The following is a 19,635-nucleotide window of genomic DNA, read 5'->3' as shown; positions in this document are numbered from 1 at the left end:
TTTGACATGCTCTGGGGGCCCACATCATCCCAGCTGAAAACCATTGGATTAATCAAGTGGTTTAATCAAGTGAAAGCTTTAATCTGACTTGATCAAGGTCCAGTATTAAAAAGTTGCCAGGGCAGTATTTGACTATAGGCCTCCTTATGTTTCCTTCCCTTGCAAAAAGCTGGGAGGGACAGTGAATACAGTAAATCACAGAAGCAAGAGTCAAAATTGTCTTAATCAAAATGCTAGGCCAAAATCAGCAACTGAAGAGTACAAAGGTTCATATTCTAGTTTTAGAAAATCAATTGAGCAAAGGGAGGCTGGCACTGGCGTGGGGAGCCCACTGAACCTCAGCTCCATGAGCAGCAGCCCCCATGACTGCAGACATCAACATGATCTTGGACTGCCCTGATGGAGGAAGCATCCTGGCATCTCCCATGCTCCAACCCTGGCCAGTCACCAAGCATTCCCTACCACCGCTTTTCCCTTCTCACCCATAGCAGCAGACCCTGATACCTCCCATGAAGCCTCCCACCACCCCTACAGAATGGGGTGTTGCCCATCCTCACCTGGCCCTTCTAGTGGCAGCAACGCATGGCCTATGGTAGAATTAGAAGACAGAAGGCAAGAAGGAAGGGAAGGAAAAGAAGGAAGATGAGAGAAATGGGGGAGGAGAAGAGGAGGGAAATGCAGTAACTACAGCAGAGCCCACAACACCAGGGTGAACCCCTAATGCACGGTAGGATGAAAGTGAAGAGAAAGAAGAGGGGAGGGAGGGAGGAAAGGGACATAGACCAGGAGAAGGAAAAGGAGTGAAAGAGCAGAGGGAAAAGACTGATGCCTCTCAGCCCTCCAATATCCATTCCCACTTTTATTCTTCTCCTATCCGGTTCCTTCTTGTCTCTCATCCAGGGCACCCAGCTTAGCCTAGAGCCTGCCATTAAGCCCCTAACCTGGGAATCTCTGGAATTCAGTAAACTCAGTAAAAATCCTGGCTCCACTAATTACTAGCTGTGTAAATATTGGTCAATTATTTAATCTCTCTAGTCTTAGTTTCCACATCTATGAGGCCAGGATAGTATCTTCCTCAAGGATTGGGCATGGGATTAAAAGAGAATTAAATTACACATATACAATTGTTAAGCTCCATGTGTGTATGCTCATACACATAGAGTGCCTGGCACACAAAAAGTACTCTCTGGTAGCTTGTATTAGTTATAACATGCAGTATTGGCAGGTAGGTAGTTACCATATATTTTACTATCTGAAACACAAGTTTCCATCTCTGATAAGGCCCAGTCTTAGAGAGGAAACAGCACAGGCCTGGCCCCTGAGGACAGTTTCCTGAGGGCACCATTTCCTAGTTGGAGCATTACTAGCTTGCAGCAATATCAGCTACTACTTTTGCTTAAGGGTGGTTTGGAGACAAAGCTAAGATGGCTGACTTCCCCCAAAGAATTCACAACTGGCATTAGTAATGGAAAAAACATTAACAACACAATACCTTTATATCTAATTTGGGCTCTGGATATTTTCTAAGCATCATCACTTTTGCTAAAATCCCAGCCTCTCAGAACTGAGATACTGCAGAGGTGATTTGGCTAGAGCCTTGCCCTGAGGCCTGACCTGAAGCCTGAGTCTTCCCAGCTTTACTATACTAGGGGGAAAGAGAAAAATCACACAGGGACAGGATCAATCGAGATATCTGCTTCCTACACATAGAGTAGGTAGTTAAAAACAGGGCTCATCCAGGAAGTTCATTACTCCAGGATTCTTGGGAATAAATCAAAGCAACCACCAAACAAACTGGTTCACTCTACTCTGGAGGTGTTATGATCCGAGAGCAACATAGTATTGTCCACCAAACCAGAATCCTGGATGGACAAGCATCAAATAAAGTTGGTAGGTCCAGAAATAAATCACCTGAATCAGACTACAGTGCCTGTTGCCACTTGGTTAATCTTCCTGAAACCATTTCCTTGTCTGAAAGGTGAAGTTAATAATAGTTGTTGTAAGGAAAAATTAAGTCATGATGCATTTAAGAGTATGGTACAGTGTTTGGCAAGTATTCCAGAAATGTTAAGCAAATCTGAAAAGATCAAAATACATACTGCAAAAAACATGAGAAATAACATTTCCCCCTTTTGGCAGAGCTCCACACCAGCCATGAAGGGACCTAGTTCCTGTTCTCCTCCCTCCAAGAATGATAGAATGAGTACCTGGAAGTCAAGTGGGGGAATCTGTGCCTGTTTCTCCCAACTCTGCAAACAATGGCTGCACATTTCTGCTGAAGGATAAGCAGAAACTGAACACATCTCTCATGCGAACACTGGACTTTAGGCAGTTCCAAACACTTTGATGGGCATTTAAGTGAATTTCCCTCCCTGTGACTACAGAAGCTAGAGGGAAGGTGATCCCAGGTGAAGACACTGGCAACATGCTGTAAGTGGCATTAGTACAAGAGAATTCTCTGGTTTCCGAGGCAGACAATCCAGAACTGTCCATAAGAGCTGCCTCAAGAATGCCATAGCTCTCTGGCCTTGCCTGACAGATGTGTTAAAGGGTCCCCAAGAGAAGCCAAATGCTCCTGGGGAAGTCTTGGTCACAGCTACAACTGGCTGCCTGCAGGTTGGGAGTCACCAAACCCAAAGATAGGGTCTCATGCACAGTACTGTCCAGACGACAAAGTGACAACCACCCACCCCAGGCACAAAACAGCACTGTGGGCTGAAAGGCAGTGTCTGCCTGACCAGTTTAAGTCTTGTTTTCTGTCCTCTAAGTGTCATGGGTATAACTGTCAAGGGGCCAAAGAGAATCACCCAAATTGGACAGTTCCTTAAGGGCAGAAGTTCTGTTTGATTTATCTTTGTTTCCACAGCACCTAGCATGGTGCCTGGCATAGCGCAGATGTTCAGGATATTTCTGTTGATGTGAAAGATGAGAAAGGTCACTGGCTCCTTAAGATCACTAAAGCAGAAGAAAAAAAAAAAAAAAGATCCCTAAAGCAGCAGTTCATTTCTGGACTGAACAGGGCTGACCTCAGAGGCCAGAAGGGTAGGGCTAGGGAGCCAACAGCACAGGTGTTGAGAAACCTCCCGTATAGTACTGGTGCTCTGGGCCAGTTAGTGGAGGATCCACTGCTCAGAATCACAAGACTGGGAAGTGCAGGCCTCAATATTTCATTTTGACTCTCCTCAGCCTCAGAGCAGGCTGAACTAAACCATCCTCAGAAGAGACAGAGCCCCAAGCCACAGGTATTATTCACTTACATATAAGTGGGTCATTACTAAATCACCAGAGGCTGGAGAAGAATGGAAGGCTTTTAGAGAGCCAAGGGGCAACCCCCAAATTAGGTATCTGCTGAATGAAGTCGGAGTAGGAAAAGGACAGGCAAGGTGTGCAGGGGGTGGTAGAAAGCGGCGTCCCCCATGGGGAAACCCCCTCCCACTGGCTGCTTGCCTGCCCAGCACCCTGCCTGCTAATTGCATACTCACAGATCCACTGGGTCTCCAGGAAGAGCCCTGGGCAGGGCCACCTCTGCTATTGTGCTCATCTCTCAAGCTGGTACCCACTCCAACCTGTTGTACCTAGTTGCTTAAAATTAAGAGGGCTGAGCTACTGCAGCTCAAGAAAAAGCTAGAAAACCAGTATCAAACCGGTCTCATCTGGACACTAACAGCTGCTGGGAAGGACAGGGAAGAGCTGCTGGGTAAGGAACAAAGCTTTAAGTTTTCCCTGGGTTCCTTGAACTCTCCATGGCCCTCTGGCCTCTTCTCGCCCCCACCACCTCCCATGAGGAAACAGTCCTGGCTTTCTAACATGCTGATAATAAGGGCATATCGGGCCAAGAGGGAGGGAAAGGTCTCAGCCAAAAGGAAAGTAAAGCAGCCACTGGTAGGATGGCCAAAGGCAGCAGCCTCCTCGTCAAGCAGCACTGAGACAAAAAGGATGGATGGAGAACGCTCAGGCTGTGGACCTGGAGGATAATGTCTGAGGCCCTCAACACTACCAGGCATCCCACAGGCTGCTGAAAACAGTTTCCATAACCCAATCACTTATCCTAGAGGCAATGCAGAGGACAGTCATTAAGAACCCAGACTCTGCAGCCGACAGTCTGTGTTCACATATTAGAATTTTCTCTCGCACTTGAGAAATTACTTAACCTATCTCAGTTTCCTCATCTAAAAATACAGTTTCCTCATCTGCAAAATACACATATGACTAGCACTTACCTTACAGGGCCAGTTCAAGGATTAAATAAGCCAAAATACTGAAAGTTTACAATTAAGCTTAGAATAGTGCCTGACATATATTAAGTATTCAAGAAACATTAAGCAGTATCATATTTACTGGGAGCTTTACTTTTTTGTTTGTTGGTTTTTGACGGCACTGGGGACCCAACCCAGGGCCTCTACATGCTAAGCAAGTACTCTACCACTGAGATATATCTCCAGCCCTTTTTAATTGTATTTCAAGATAGGGTCTCACTAAGATGCCTAGGCTGGCCTCAAGCTTGCCATTCTTTTGCCTTAGACTGCCAACTTGATGGGATTACAGGCAAGTGTCACTGCACCCGGTCATGGACAACTTTTGACAGTAGTCCTTTCTGGGATATTCTCCAAAGCACCCAGGGTAGCACAGCCTCATTAATCAAAATAATGATAAGAATAAAATAAGCACCGTTCATTACATATGCAACGCCCTTTACTTACATCATTTAGTACCCACAAAAACCCAATGTGGGAAGCATTTTTATAAAAGGTAAGTATTAGCTAAAATGAAGTTGGTGATTGGCCAGGCTGGGATTGGAACTTGGCCTGTAACCCCAAAGCCTGTTTCTTCCCACAGCTGCACTGCTTGACTACTGAACCCCACCTTCTGAGTCCCAATACCCTGAAAAGAGCAACATGGGAGCAAGATGGAAGCAAAATCCCCAACAGAATTCAAGCAAGAGAGGAGATTGCAAAAGACTCGGGGGTCTTCTGAAGACATTCACTACCTTGTCAAATCCCGTGGCCTTATCATCATTTGCACCTTTCCTTTAACTCTGATTTTAGGTTACGCAGGGAACAAAAGGCAGCCCTGCAATGAGAATCCAGCAAGTATGAAACTGTTTTTATGAACATGGGCTTGAATAAGACTTCTCCCCATGTCCCAGTTGCCCAATGACATTGTTCATGTTAACACACTCCTAAGAGCTACAATACTTTTGACACTGATAAGAAACCAGTCACACATGGGTCTGTGTGAGTTGCACTGAGACTCCCTGCTGGAAAAGCCCAGAATTCCTGTTTCTAGAAGGAGTGTCATTTCTACAGAACAACAAATAAAATCCCAACAGGAGCATTCCTCTAAGGCTCCCTGTGCTCTACCATTTTGCTAACAATGGCTCCACTCTGAAAACTTGACTTTTCTCATTTTCTCCAAGGACCTTAACTCTAATCCTTCAAAGATCCAAAAGAGATCAGCTCAGTAAATTGTCAGCCAGAAGGGAGGCGAGAGAAGATCTATTCCTAAGTCTGCTACTAATAAAGCCTGAAAAAAGTATGACTAAGGAGCACTCACTAATCACCCAGTTGCGATCAGAGAGCTCCACCTCAAGATCAGTTTCTGATTCCTCACCAGCATTGGCACTCCTAATTTCTGCAGAACAATTGGCGCCAAATAGCCATTTCCTGTTCACCAATGGCTCTTTATTAAGACCCTTCCTCCTCCTTCTTCCCCTAACACCTAAGTACACACAAGGAGAGGACCAAAAAGTACGGAAAATGTTTACCTAAGAGTGGAGAAAATGCCAAAGAACAGAAAACAGAAAAGAAAAAAAAAAAAAAAAAAAAAACTGAATCAGGTCTATGTTGAGCAGGGTTACTATTTCCCAAGAGAAAGATCAACTTGATGGCTCCCCCTATTTCACTGTGGTGAAAAAGATTCCTTTTTCCTGGGCTGCCTATACTCTTTTTAGGGAGTCATTATGTTTGTTACAAAACAACTGGCATTATGCCTACAGAGAGATGACTGGAGTTGGCTAAACTTGTCATTCAAAGGGTCTACATTTAATTCAACCAATTAAGTGACTTAATTTAATCATCTGACTCCAAGAAACCCAGGAAACACATCTCCTGGCAGTCTTTTTACTGAGCAGGTGGTAAGGAAGACACATTAACAGGGTGCTTTAACCATTTTGTCAGTCTAGAACCCTCCAAGTCTAGCAGGAGGAGATATGCCGAGATCAAAAAAAAAGTAAGCTTAAAGAAGGCCATCCAGGTTCCCCAGCAGATACTGAAGTAGTAGCGCATCTGGCCCAGGTTTTGTTTTGTTTGTATTTGTCTCTATTTGTTGTCCCAGCTTCCCCCAACCTCAAGAACTAGGAGTTAGAATTTTATTCCTTTCTACATAAGCACTCCCGCCCACCCCCAGTAGATAATCTACACTAACCTATCGAGGAAAAATCTGAGCTGATGTAACTGCAAGAGGTGGTTTATTTTCATAACAGTAAAATATCTAAACCAAATATGCCCCGTGTTTCAGCAGCTTAAACACTGAGGTCTAACAAGGACCCGAGATTCCACTTTGCTTGCCAAGGGCTAAGTGTGTATGTTTAAGTGAGAGAAAGTGATTATGAGGGAAAACGGTGAATGTCTGAGTGGGTGAAGGGGGAAAAAATGTGCAGATACTGCTAGGAAATCTGACCGCACTCATTCGCCTGGCCTCTCTAAGCATGCGAAAGACAGCGTGCCTGCACCCTCGGGAGAAGTGCTGCGCCCCTCTGAAAGGAAGGGCATCCTGCACCAGGAGAGCCGGGACAGGCCTGGGCTTCATCTCTCAGTTCTCTTATTTACAACTAACAGACCGGTGGGCCTTCCGCCCTCAACTCAGGTCTGATTCGCACCGCCCAGGCTCTGCCTTCCGCGGCTCTTCCCCCCACCTCGGCCCGGCTCCGCTCACCCGGCCCCTACTTGCTTCTGCGCTGGCCCAGCCCGCCGCGCACCGCCCACGCGCGGAAGCCCGCAGCCAGAGAGGAGGCACCGCCTCCCGGCATGCTAGGCGGCTGCAGCGGTCACATGACCGGGAGGTGGCCGGCCGGGTAACCTAGGCAACAGGGGGGGCCTGACATGGTCTCTTGGAGCCTTCCTGGTGAGATGAGTCCAGCGCTGCGCTGCACCTTAGATAAACCATCCCAGGGCGCCTAGTGCAAGCTCCCTGGTCTTGGGAGAATAAATTAGCTTAAGTCTGGCTTTCTCCATTTGTAAAATGGGTATAATGGTTTTGTGAGAACCGAAAGGGACACTTGGTCAGCGGGCTCTCTTAAGTCTCCTCTACGCCCCTTCACCCCAGAAGCAACAGCTTTTGGTCCCACTATTTGATAATTTTGTGCAAGGATTGATTTTCTTTTTTAAAAAATCTGTTTCATCTCTTGGGACACCACAAGGTCCAATTCCACCAAAAACTCAGCCCAAAGTTTCTATTTCCCGATTTATGAGGGTCGGTTTCTAAATAGTATTTGTTAGAATGTGGAAAACTTCTGATATTAAACTGAATTAAACTTACCTTTGCATTGTTAAAAATGAAAGGAGCTGCTACACTAATGAGTACAAACATTAGTAACACAAGCACTTCAGAATGTTGGGCATGCCACAAAGTACCAACTACAAATTACTAACCCTTATTAAATATTAGATCCCCAGTGTAATTATACATGACTAAGAAAGTAATAACACGACTTATCTTTTAAAAACTATATAACTTAGGCCAGCCACACCCCAACAGCCAACATAACTGGTCAATGTTGTGTGACAATATCCTGTATGAAATGTGTGTGTGCTGCTGAAGATGTATGAGGCTGGAGAAGAACCCTACTAGTTCCTTTCCTGGGTTATTATGAAAAGTTGAATGTAGCAGATGACAATGAAAATTGCCTTTTCTGGAGAGTGTAATATTTTCTCTCCAGGGAAACAAGTAAAGCCATGTGACAACAGCACTGGAGGTAAAAATGACAGAAGAAAGGTTTTGCAGCAGCTTGAAACAAAGCAGTGCATCATTCTGGCAACCTGACAGCCAAGCTTTATTCAGAGCTCATTGGCTACTTAAACAGTAAGTGATGGAAGTTCAACAATGCTGTTCCCTGTCTAGGAGTAATAAACTTTCCCCTTCACAGCCCATAGGAGAAAACGGATAACTTCACCCAACTTCACATTCCTTTAAATCTTGAGCTGGAATTAACTTTTTTAAAGTCATAGACTCTTGCACTGCGGAACAAACTCCTCATAAAACGCAGAGTTTGAAAGGAGAATTACTGGCTAAAAGAATCGCAGCATTGCTCTTGCTTGGCCAAAAGTGTTAAATGTTCAGAGATGAATTCCAGAATAGGTAGCAAATAAGAACAGCATGAGCAACCATGGTAGAACCAGAAGGGTCTAAGAAAAGTTTAAGGTCAATGACCCAAATGACCCAATTTGAGGCCACTCTCTCACATAGCAAAATCATCCAAAAATTTAATAAAACATTAAAAGCTAATTCCTTTATTACTCATTACATGTTTTCCAGAAATAGTCTAGTGGCAGGAGGGAGGGAAGAAATGCCAGAAAAATAAAACTGCAATTGAAGGTTCTGATTCTGTCCGTCGCATCCCACACCCTACCAACTTCTGGCTTATACCCAAACATGCAAAATGCCTATTTGCACACACAGGCACACATACCTTAATCTCCCACCAGAAAGATTTCATATCTATGGCTGCCTCCACTCATTCCAGGAGGCTAGGCTGGCCTCCACAGCAGGAGGCTGCAAGCATCTTTCCCTCCAACAATATCAACTTAAACTGAGAATTTCCTCCTGACCTCTGAGAACATATCTTTGGGACTGAAGTCATTCCTTAGGATCCCTGTCAGGTCATTTGAGGAGTTCACAACTCCTAAGTCTCTGGGAACTGAAGCGAAGCCTCTTAAACAAGCAAGCCCAGAGTGCTAGGAAAGCAGTCATGGAGCAATCGGAAGGAATTTTTCTCCCATCCAATTCCTAAGCACTCATCTGCTCATATAAACATCAACCCGACCAGTCTGTCTCTCTTGCTCCACGCTGCTAAAGGGAAGCTAAGGAATAGACAGAAGGCATAGTTGTCAGGAGCACCTGAGCAGATGTTCCCCCTTTCTGTTAAGTGAAGGTGAAAGGGCACATTAAGCCCATCCCCACCCAAAAAAAAAAAAAAAAAAAAACCCTGGAAAATATCAATAGCTTCAGTCAGAGGCAGTACAAAATTTAAAAAGAATAAATTGAAGGGAAAGAGCATAGTATCAAAAAGTTTAACTCAACACTGAGAAACAACAAATGATAAAGCAATACATAAAAATATCTGATAGTGAAACCCTTTGACCTGGACAGTGGTTTTCTCCAAGTTAAGAACAAAAGACTCTCTTTTTTCCACTTCCATTCCTAGGTTCCTTGATGGGAAACCTTCTAGAACATGGATTTTTGGAACTGAGAGGGACGTCAGAAATCAGTCAGTCTTTGGGTTCTAAACCCGCAGACTGTGGTCTGGGATGGAAACAGGATTCTAATTATAAATGTCCTAAAAGGGCAGAATGACCTGTGAAGTGCTTATTTCTCCAGGAAGAGAGTGTCTGGCTTTCAAGCATTTTCCAAGATGGCACCAGACCCAAAAGGAGTTGGAACCACTAATCTGGTTCAGCTCTTGGATTTCATAGATAGGACCCAAAAAACTCAATTGAGTGCTCCAGGTGACAAAGCAAATTATATGTCACCTTCTGAAGCTGGCTGGGGCTCTGTGGGAGGAGGAGGAGGATGCCACATGAGCCAACAGGCCTTTTCCATTTCTAATTACAAGATTCTGTGAAGTCTCCAGCCGCCACTCTGTCTGGCCTTCTGGGCCTGGGCGTGTCAGTTGCCATGCTGTTGCCGAAGTGTACAGATGGCCAGGGGACTGGGGTGGTTGGATATAGCCAGAAGCCAATCAGCTAGCACCCAGGCACCAGCTCTTAGCCAAATTGTTTCCAAGGGTTTCCAAGGGCTCATCAGGAGGGTTCCAAAAAGCTTAGTCTTCACAGGGTGAGGCACAATTCAGTGCTCCAAGGACACTTCACAAAGGTCAGTTGCATAAAGATGAAAAAACTCAGTAAAAACCATTGCCCTCTAGTACCATATGGTCTCTATTTCCAGGTCAGGCCAGACCAATTAGGAACAATTTCACAAGGGAAAAAAAGGGACCTATTAGAGTAATCCAGAATAAAAATTTTGTTGCAAAATGAAGCACAATTTTCAGAGATTATCATAGAATGGGAAAAATTGTAAATAATGTAACTGATAAATTACTATACAAAAATGCTGTCAATGTGCAGTCAGTGGTTGCAATAAACAGGCAGTGAACATGTGAGTAATTAAAGGCTACTGGCACAAGGAAACATGTAGAGTCCTTCTTGAAAATGGAAGAATTACAAATTAAAACTTTAAGGGACAATTAGACAATTGCAAACTACAAAGATGATCCAGTGGTGGCAGAGAAAGAGCAGCACCTGAACTTTGCAGATGCCACTATAATGAATTGGTTCAGCCTTTCCAGACAGCAGCATGGAAGATGCAACAAACAGAGCTCTGTAATCCTGGGCTTTGATTCAGTACGACCCCAAGGGAACATTTCCCAAGGAAGGAGCCAAATGGAGAGAAAAAGGGGTAGTTTTTATGAATATGCTTTTTGCTGCTTATATCAACAACTGCCACCAAAAATGGTAGGCACCTACACAGTAAAAGAACAGTGTAAATGATGTAGAGATCAAACTCAAACTCAGTTCATTACTGGATACTCTGCTCTTCACTACTACATGAGGAATATCCAGTTCCTGTCCTGAAAATGGGTTGCTACTAGGATTTAATGAGATAACCCATGAAAGGCATCTAGAAGGAAGCCTGGCACATAAGAAGTCCTTGACCAAGGTCAGCTGCAGTTATTATATGTTCATTTAAAAATGCAAGCAGATTTCCCAGTACTGCAAAAACAATGCAAACAGACGACCTATGTCAATATGTGAAAATGAAAATGTGAAATGACATTAAACTGATAACATCAACACATAAAACTAGTACAATCTGATTGCAATTATGTAAAACAAAATTAGTTTATCAAAGACCAAAGTGAACTTCAAATGAGTTTATTCGTTTAGTCATGGTTCTCACCAGCTTCTTTCTGTGCAATTTATTTGGTTTTTTGGTTTTTTTGTTTTGTATTGTTTTGTTTTGTTTTTGAGCACCAGGGATAGAATAGAGGACCTCACATGTGCAAGGCAAATGCTCTATCACTGAGCTATATCCCCAGCCCCTGCAATGTCTAAATTTTTATGTTAAACTAAAAACAATAAAGAAAAAAGACCTCAAAGACTTTGAAGAATGAGACAGGGAACAATGCAAGGGACCTGATTTTGTTAGGGTGTCTACATTTCTCCCCAAGGCACTCAGCAAAAATGTGTGCTCCATGGAACTACTCCAAGAGTAAATACTGATTATTATAAGTCATTCCTACACCATAAGCTGACTGTGGCACAAAACTATGATACCTTCTAGTCAATGACATACAGGGGATGCCTGCTGGGAGCCTTCTGAGAAAGATGCCCTAGCCTTGGACATCAGGAAGAGCCATCCCCTCTTTTCCTCCACGGTATGTTATCATGTCCCCACAGGACACCAGGACCTGCGGCAGCCATTCTGTGACCACGAGAAGAGATGAGTCAACATGCTATGGGGACGAGGCAGAGGGATGCAAAGGACGCAGATCTTTGAGTAACTTTTAACTAATTCTGTGCCAAAGAATTAGCCAATGTTGGAGCTCCCTATGCTGGGACTTATTAATTAAGGTGAAAGAATACGTTTGCTTTATTGTTGAGTCAGTAGAGCTGCTGTTTTCTCTTCTCTACAGCTGAAGACATCTTAGCTAATGAGGCAGGGATCCAAGCAGCCTGATGGAGGCCCGGCAGGTCAGTCCAACCCAGGAGGGGACCAGGATTCTGCCAGGATCCTTCACTGTATCCCATCCAGGAGAGAACCTAAGAGGTAGAAGAAAAGGCACTGGTATGTCCACCCCTAGTGTACAAAAGAGCTATGCCCAAGCCTGAGGACAATACCAGATGGTACAGCAAGCAGACACTAGGCAGAGAGCCCCAGATGTCTGGCCCCTCATCAGGGGATCTCCAAAGGCCTCTTAGCCACTAACACTCTCATTTCTGGATTTACCCATTTACAAAAGTTGCAACTAAAACTGTCCTCTAAGGTAGGGCAGTCAGAAAAATGCAGGATGCCCAGTTACACTTGAACTTAAACAATGAATATGCTCCGAGTGCAGGCATGTCCCATGTGTGATGCTTTCTCCAAGCATCAGGCTAGGGACAAAGGCCTGAGTCCACACACCAGAAACAGAGATGGCCTCCGCCCCATCACCAGAGCTACCCTGGGCATGTGGCCTGCCAGTAGGAAAATGGCTGGTCTCTGGCCTCTTGAGGTCTCCAGTGTGTCTGGGAATGTCTGCAGTGCATTTTATAGCAACAGATAAGAAGTAGCTGACTCTTGGAATGTGAGGGTGGGGCAGATGTCACTGTGGTCCTGAGAGGTTTGGAAACCATGCTGCAGGCTATAGGACAGGTATGGGAGCAACAGGGAGGGATACAGTGGCTCCTGACATCCACCCCTCTTCCATATGAATTTCTCAGATGAAGCAAAAGAGATGAGCATCCTCTGATATCCATGGCTTTGGACCAAGGATGAGAAGTGGCAGTGGGAACACCCTGGTGCTTGCTTGGCCACTGTCTATAAACTGGCCTTATCTATGGTCATGTCCTTATAGTCTTTCTGCATCAGGCCTTGTCTTACAGCATGACCCCCTGGGGCCAAGGACAATGTTTAACTTGCTTGGTGTGACACTGGCTCCCCGCTCGCAAACACTCCCTTAATAAAGCTTGGGAATGAGAATGGAGCTTCATTTCCTGGAACTCTGCTTTATGGTTCCAATTTTATATCCCCACAGCATCCTGCCCGGGACCAGCAGTATCCCAGAACTGGGGACATGGTGTAGGTACCTGTGAAGAAATATCTCCTTCACAGAAACCTTCACAACCAACAGGTCCCAAAATTAAGCCAGTGACAGACAAATTTGTTTTCACTGCCTCTGTCTCCTTCCCCAGTTCACTTCTTCTGGAAGTTGCTGTGCTAAAAGGTAGCACTGGAAAAGTAGTTTGGGGCTGGATGACTGAAGACCATGACCTTCAAAAGAATGGAAGCAAGAAAACAAATGGAAGTGCCTGTGTTCATAGCAATCCTTTTAATCAACTGTCTTTTTTCTTTCTAGAAATGGGAGAGGAAAACCAAACAAACTGCAGGGAAGAAGGAAGGAAGCAAGACTGGCTATATAATTTGCAGAGCCTAATGAAAAGAGAAAAGGCATTATCTCTTATTCAATAATCAGGGAAAAGTGTAATGAAAGGAACCAAAATATCAAACTGAATCCTTTCTGCCACATCCACACACCCCATCCCCAGCCTGATATACTATTTCTTACTTGCTCTTTGATGCCTTCCTCCCTGGAGCACCAGGATGCTCTCTGAGTGAGTACAGACCCTCACTGGACCCAGGAGCTGATTCCTTGACTCTGGCCACTCAGGGTGTCTATAGTGCTTCCCTCCCAAGAGGTGCCAGGCCAGGAACAGGGGTCTCCTCTCCCCACTAACCCACCAGCAGATGGGCAGCACCCAAGGGATTGCAACCTTCACATAGAGACATGCTTGGGATCTGGATCTGGACTGAAGTGGAGGTTTGGCCCCATCAAATTACCCATTTTGTGGCCCTGCCAGCCTGGGGTGGGAATGGCCACTCTGGCCTACCTGTACCAATAGAACCAATTGTGTCCCTCCCGGCAGCCTTACCCAGGCTCTCCTCCAATTCACTGAGGGTGCCCTGTGCTCATAAATTGGATGAAAAATAAAACTTTATCACTTAAAAACATTGGCCTAACACCCTGTCCAAGCTTACAGGACATTTCCGTGCCTATCCTCTGCCTCCTTTCCACCCCCAAAATCCTTGCACTCCAGTTGGATATTTTCTTGAGATTTTGCCAGAATAATTCCTTGCAGTGGCTGCTAATCAGATGCAGTTCCTGGCCCCAGCTCTAGAGGGTGTTAAGAGAGAGAAAAAGGGGTTGGGGGAGATGCAGATGCACAATGGCTGGATGGTTGGTTACTCAAGAGCAAAGACCCCAAGCAACCTGCAGTGACTAGACAGTCCCCCACAAGAAGATCTGTCCCACCCAAAATACCAATTAAGTCAATCTGATGAAACTACCCCAGGGAAACTTCAAGTAACTGAAGTTTAAATGGAAACCTACCACCATTTGTCATGAAGGTGACAAATGCAGTGCAGAATTCCTCAGGAGTACTGCCCATCATCTCCTCTGAGGGGTTCCCCACAGGCTGGCACCACATTGGTCCCTGGCTCAGTCAAGGGAAGGAAGCTTGCTGAATAAAGGGGGGCGTTTATTTTCCTGAACATGTTTATTTGCCCTCTTCTGAACCCAGCTCAGCATCAGCTTCCCCCTGAGGAAAGGTTATCTTCTCACAGAAAGCATCCCTCAGCCTGGTCCCCAAGCTCTGGGACAAGAGCTTCAAGAAATCTCCCCAGTGGTGTATAGTAAGCCACCAGGGTGGAAACTTAGCAAGGGTGAGATAACAGTCGCGGTTTTATATATAGCACCTGTGCTTTCCGGAGACCTCAGAGCATGGGGTAAGCAGAGTTTTAACCACCCTCCCACCAAGGGGAGGCTGACTTGGAAGGCAACCTCCTTTATGAGTCCTGCTGCTGCCCAGGCCCAGCATCCCAGAAAGGACTTCTGAGAACGTCAGGCCCCTGCGAGGTCCCCAGCTGTCTGGCTCCTCCGTCTTCCCAGTCACTGAGGGCACAGTCTCAATCTGAAACTAAGTCAAAGGTAAGCAAGTGTTTACAGCACTGCCACTGGGTGGGCAACTGAAGAAGAAGCTGAGGCTGCATGTGTCACCCCTCTCAGGCCTCTTATACTCAAATTTCCAGAGCCTGGACATTCACAAACACTTCCTGCTCACTGCATGTAGCATGCCTATCTTCCAGCAGAAAACAAAGGTGTTGAAGGGAAGGAACATGGTGCTGGGAGCACTATCCTGGAGGAGGGAGAGTTGGTGGTCTCCCAAGCCTTGCCCACTCCAGCTGTGACCTTATACAGGCCCTTCTATCTGTTTCAGGCACCAGCTCTCAAGCTCATCTCAGTCTTATTATATGGTCCTGAATACCCTGCTTAAGCTGCCAAAAGGGCACTGCCCTCAGAAAAGAACAGTACAGGCTGAAGGTGTGAAAACGTCAGAGAGCCTCGGTGCATCACAACATGCCCAGGAGTGTCTGGTGGAAGAAGGAGGAAACACATGCAGCCCAGTTCAGGCAGCGATCAGCAAACCACAGGACCTTCGGTAACACTCACTCAACTGCACTCAGCTTCCTCACACCCTCTCAAGGGTGCATGCACAAACGTAGCCACACACCTACACATACCTGCACACAGTCACATGCACACACAAAACATAATTCAACACAAATGCATACACAATACTCACCCCACACACATACACACACATACATGACCACATGCACACATGTACATGTATATGCCACATATACGTGTACATACCCAAATGCACATAAACACAAACACACACATACAGACTCTGATAAGACCCCAGAGGTGAGGAGACCCTGGATCCAGCTGACTTTTTCAGGTTCTTCTCATCTCTGAACCAGTCCTGCCCCTGAGTTCCCAAATGCCTATTTCTGTCTCCCTCTGAGTGGGTGCCAGTGTCCCCTCTGTCCCACACCCCCACTCCATGTTCACCTCACATTATGGTGAGAAACAGTTCAGAAATAAAGTGGAAACCAGGTTTGGAGAGAACAGTTCATCGGGGAGGGAAGTAGAAACAACTGCTATTTTTATCTGTTTTTCTAAGACCTCCATGCCCCCTCTGTAAGGAGTGACAAGGACTGTGCCCTCCTCACAGGTTTCCGGTCATGTCCCATTTTAGATCCACTACAGCCAGGCTCCTCTCTATCTTTGCAGCCAGGGCCTGGGGCAGAGCTGTCCTTCGAAGGAGTTTCTAACAAAGAGAACACGAGTTGGTTTATGAGGAATTTGTTTAGGCTTCTAAAACCATCCCGATCGCTGCTATTGGCATGTCTTCTATCTAAGACCCGGCCCCATAAATTTATAGTTCACAAAGGACTGCATTCTGCTGCTTAACACTTGGCTCAGGCTTTAAAGCAGTCCTTTCTACCACATTCCCAGCCAAAGACTATCCAGGGTGTTCAGATAACTACCAGTGTCTTGAACAACTATCCTAGCTCATTAAAACAATCTACTGCATGCAGTCTGTATTTATTTTTTTTAAATTCTACTAATCCTATCTCCAATGTCCTAACTCCAAAAATGAGGCCTGTGAACTGGTCTTAACCCACAAGGACCTTCTCTGTCTTATTTAGAGAATTAAATTTTTTTTGGATCTTGACAGTTCATTTTCTTTTTTTTTGTTTGGCAATTTCTCACCAAGTTTGGCAAGCCAAGCTAGAAAGCTCTGTGAGAAGACAATGAGTTGTACATGCTTGCACATTCCAGGTATAGGCTTTGACATCTTGGTAGACATTAATGCTATCCCCCAAATATTTTCAGTTCTTCTCCTGGGACTATGGTAGGACTTTACTCCCCTGATTGCTTAAAATTAAGTGACAACATGAGACTTGCTTGGTCAACTAAATGTAAGCAGAAGTGACATGTGTTAATTCTCTGGGCTGCAACTTTACCAGCCTGTATGTGATCTGCCACATTCATTCCCTCTGCCTGATGATCAACACCATCAACCTGGGTCATGGAGTATAACAGGTAGAAAAATCAAAGTTGACCCAGATCAGGATGTAGTGTGATCAAGAAATAAACCTTGGTTGGCTGATTATGGGGTTTGCTGGTTGTTACTGAAACATAACCTAACCCATCCTGACTAATACAGAATTTGAAGTAAGAATTATATACCTGCTGAGAACTTGGTTTGCTGCTTGAAAGCAGGAAACAAGAAAGAGACAATAAAGAGGGAAAAGCAGCATTCAGAGCAAACTCCTTGCCATCTCCTGAACCTGCTTCGTTTTCTCATGCTTTCATGTTTTTGTGCATCTGAGTCCTTCTATTCCAAAATTCTTCCCCCAGCAGGAATTTATACTTATCCCTGTAAATACATACATACACACACACACACACACACACACACACACACACACATACAGTTTTTAAGACAGGGCCTCACTATGTTACCCAGGCTGCTCTTGAACTCCATAGCTGAAATCATCTTCTTGCCTCAGGCTCCTGAGTTGCTTAGACCAGGTGAGCACCATGGCACCTGACTATGGAGAGTATTTTAGTTTTCACAGTCAGGGTAGGTGCTACTGGCCAGAAATGCTGCTAAATATCCTACAGGACACACAACAGGCTCCCACAACAACAAAAAAAAGTCATCTGGCCCCAAATGTCAGTGGTACTAAGGTTGACTTCTGTTCTAGAGTGAGAATATCTGAGGTCATATCCTGACTCTTGTTTTACTGTGATTTGAGGCACGTCACTTTTGCAATGCCAGCCACATAATAAATATGTAATAGATGTTAAGCATTATAATTTGCCTCCTCCACTGAAATGCAAATTCCTAGGAGGTAAGGACTAAGCTTTACTTACATATGTATTCCTACCTGCCAGCACACAATGGATGTTCATGGGCTATATATGTGAAGTGGTCATCCCTTTCTGAAAATTAGCAAGTTGCAAGGAGGAGGTAAAACCTTCTGCCAGGTACCAAAAAGACAAAGTCTGTCTTAGCAAAACCTCTGCTGGTTTTAGTAGTTATTACTTGTAGTTCATTGCAAAGTACAAATCCAAGGATAGAAATTCTCAGCAAGAATATTTAAGAAACCAGAAGATAAATACACAACCATCCTGGAAGAAAGCAAGTTCATGGCAAATAAATTTTATACCAATTATGCTATTTCGAATGATTCAAGTCAAAATGAGCTACTTGCCAATAGCCACAATGCAATTTTATGGATTCAAACTCAAACCAAGCACAAACAGCATATTTTAATTTGAATCAGAAATGTAACGAGAGGTTTTTAAAAATCTATTGAGCAACATTAAACTGGCACCTCAAACTAGCTCCTCAAAATGTGATGAATCAGAGCCAGGCACAGTGACACATGCCTGTAATTCCAGCAACTTGGGAGGCTAAGACAGGTGGATCAAAAGTTTGAGGCCAGCCTCAGCAATTTAGCCAGGTCTTAGGTAACACTGTCTCTCAAAATAAAAAATAAAAAGGGGTGGGGATGTGGCTCAGTGGTTAAGTGCCCCTGGGTTCAATTCCCAGTACCAAAAAAAAAAAAAAAAAAGAAAAGAAAAGAAAAAAAAAAAAGAGTAATGAATCAAAAATTCTAACCCAAACCATTATTTGATTCAGTAATACCTTTGATCTTGGGCCCAATCAACTAACTGCTAAAATGAGCCAGACAATTCTAAAGGGCCCTGAGGACTGTGTGGAAAGTCTGTGATCATGTCTTCATAAGGCTGTTTCCACTCCCTAGGCTCAGGGGATACATGTGAAAATCCTCTGCTCATTTTCCAAAAATCCTTTAAGCCCACATAGGAAACAATACTTTCTCTGTGATAGACTGTTTATCCAAATTCACCAAAGGGGGTTTTTCAAATATTATACTTCATTATACCAAGGAACAAACAACATACGTTTTCATTTCTTATGACTCTCTGAAATGGGACTAAGGATGCTTTCTTTATTTCACATACTACAGAGCCCCTCATACACAATTAGGCAATAAAACAAATTCATTCTTAAAAGATGTCACCTCTGTTGCCCAATGGAGGACAGACCCTCCAGGCTGGTTCTCAAATTAGCAGCCATCCCAAGACCACTTCCTACAGCCCCCTTTTGCGTCAGGAGGAGAGAGACTAGATGGACACCACTGCCTAGGGGCTATGGTGAAACTGTGAAGTTCAATGCTGGTTTTAAAAGGAAGAATTATTTCAGTCCCTGGCTGCTGTTATTAGCAGTTCTGAATTATACACACACTTTTTCTTTTCTATTTAATCAAAGTAAGAGAGCAGAAGCATTTCTGGGGGACTTTAGCACACAACCGTGTGACAAAACTGAACCCAAATCACAGGCCCAAGTGTAGAGACTCACAGGGAAGCTCCAGCGTTGGGAATGGAGCCCCACCCAGAGTAGGGCCTCCTCCTTCACTTTTGAGTTGCATTTCAAAGGAATTCGCCTTGTCAGAGAAAGGGGAAGAGTACATGGAATAGAAGGCCCCACAAGCACCAAAGCAAGGAATAATGAAGAAACAAGGCAACTTCTCGGAATGGCAAGGGTTTGCTATGGCCCCTGTGTTGTCTTCCTCTCCACTGTGGTTTTCTTCCAGAGAGACCAGAGGCAGGAGGAGGAAGGAAGCAGGAAGACACTCTGCATGTGTTTGTTTTTCTTTTTGTTTCCAGGCCTGGCAATTCATAGACACCTTTCCTGAAATACAGTACCTGTGAGTCAG

The 19,635-nt window shown here is 44.7% G+C and overlaps 1 protein-coding gene across 3 annotated transcripts in view; it reads right to left on the bottom strand.

Moving 5' to 3' along the window:
- Itpkb (inositol-trisphosphate 3-kinase B) overlaps positions 1-19,635 on the bottom strand; it is a 99,870-nt gene that overhangs the window by 60,969 nt on the left and 19,266 nt on the right. The window lies entirely within an intron of this gene.

This window comes from Sciurus carolinensis, chromosome 12, assembly GCF_902686445.1.
Source record: "Sciurus carolinensis chromosome 12, mSciCar1.2, whole genome shotgun sequence".
NCBI classification, from domain to species: domain Eukaryota; kingdom Metazoa; phylum Chordata; class Mammalia; order Rodentia; family Sciuridae; genus Sciurus; species Sciurus carolinensis.
This window is presented reverse-complemented; position numbering and strand designations above follow the sequence as displayed.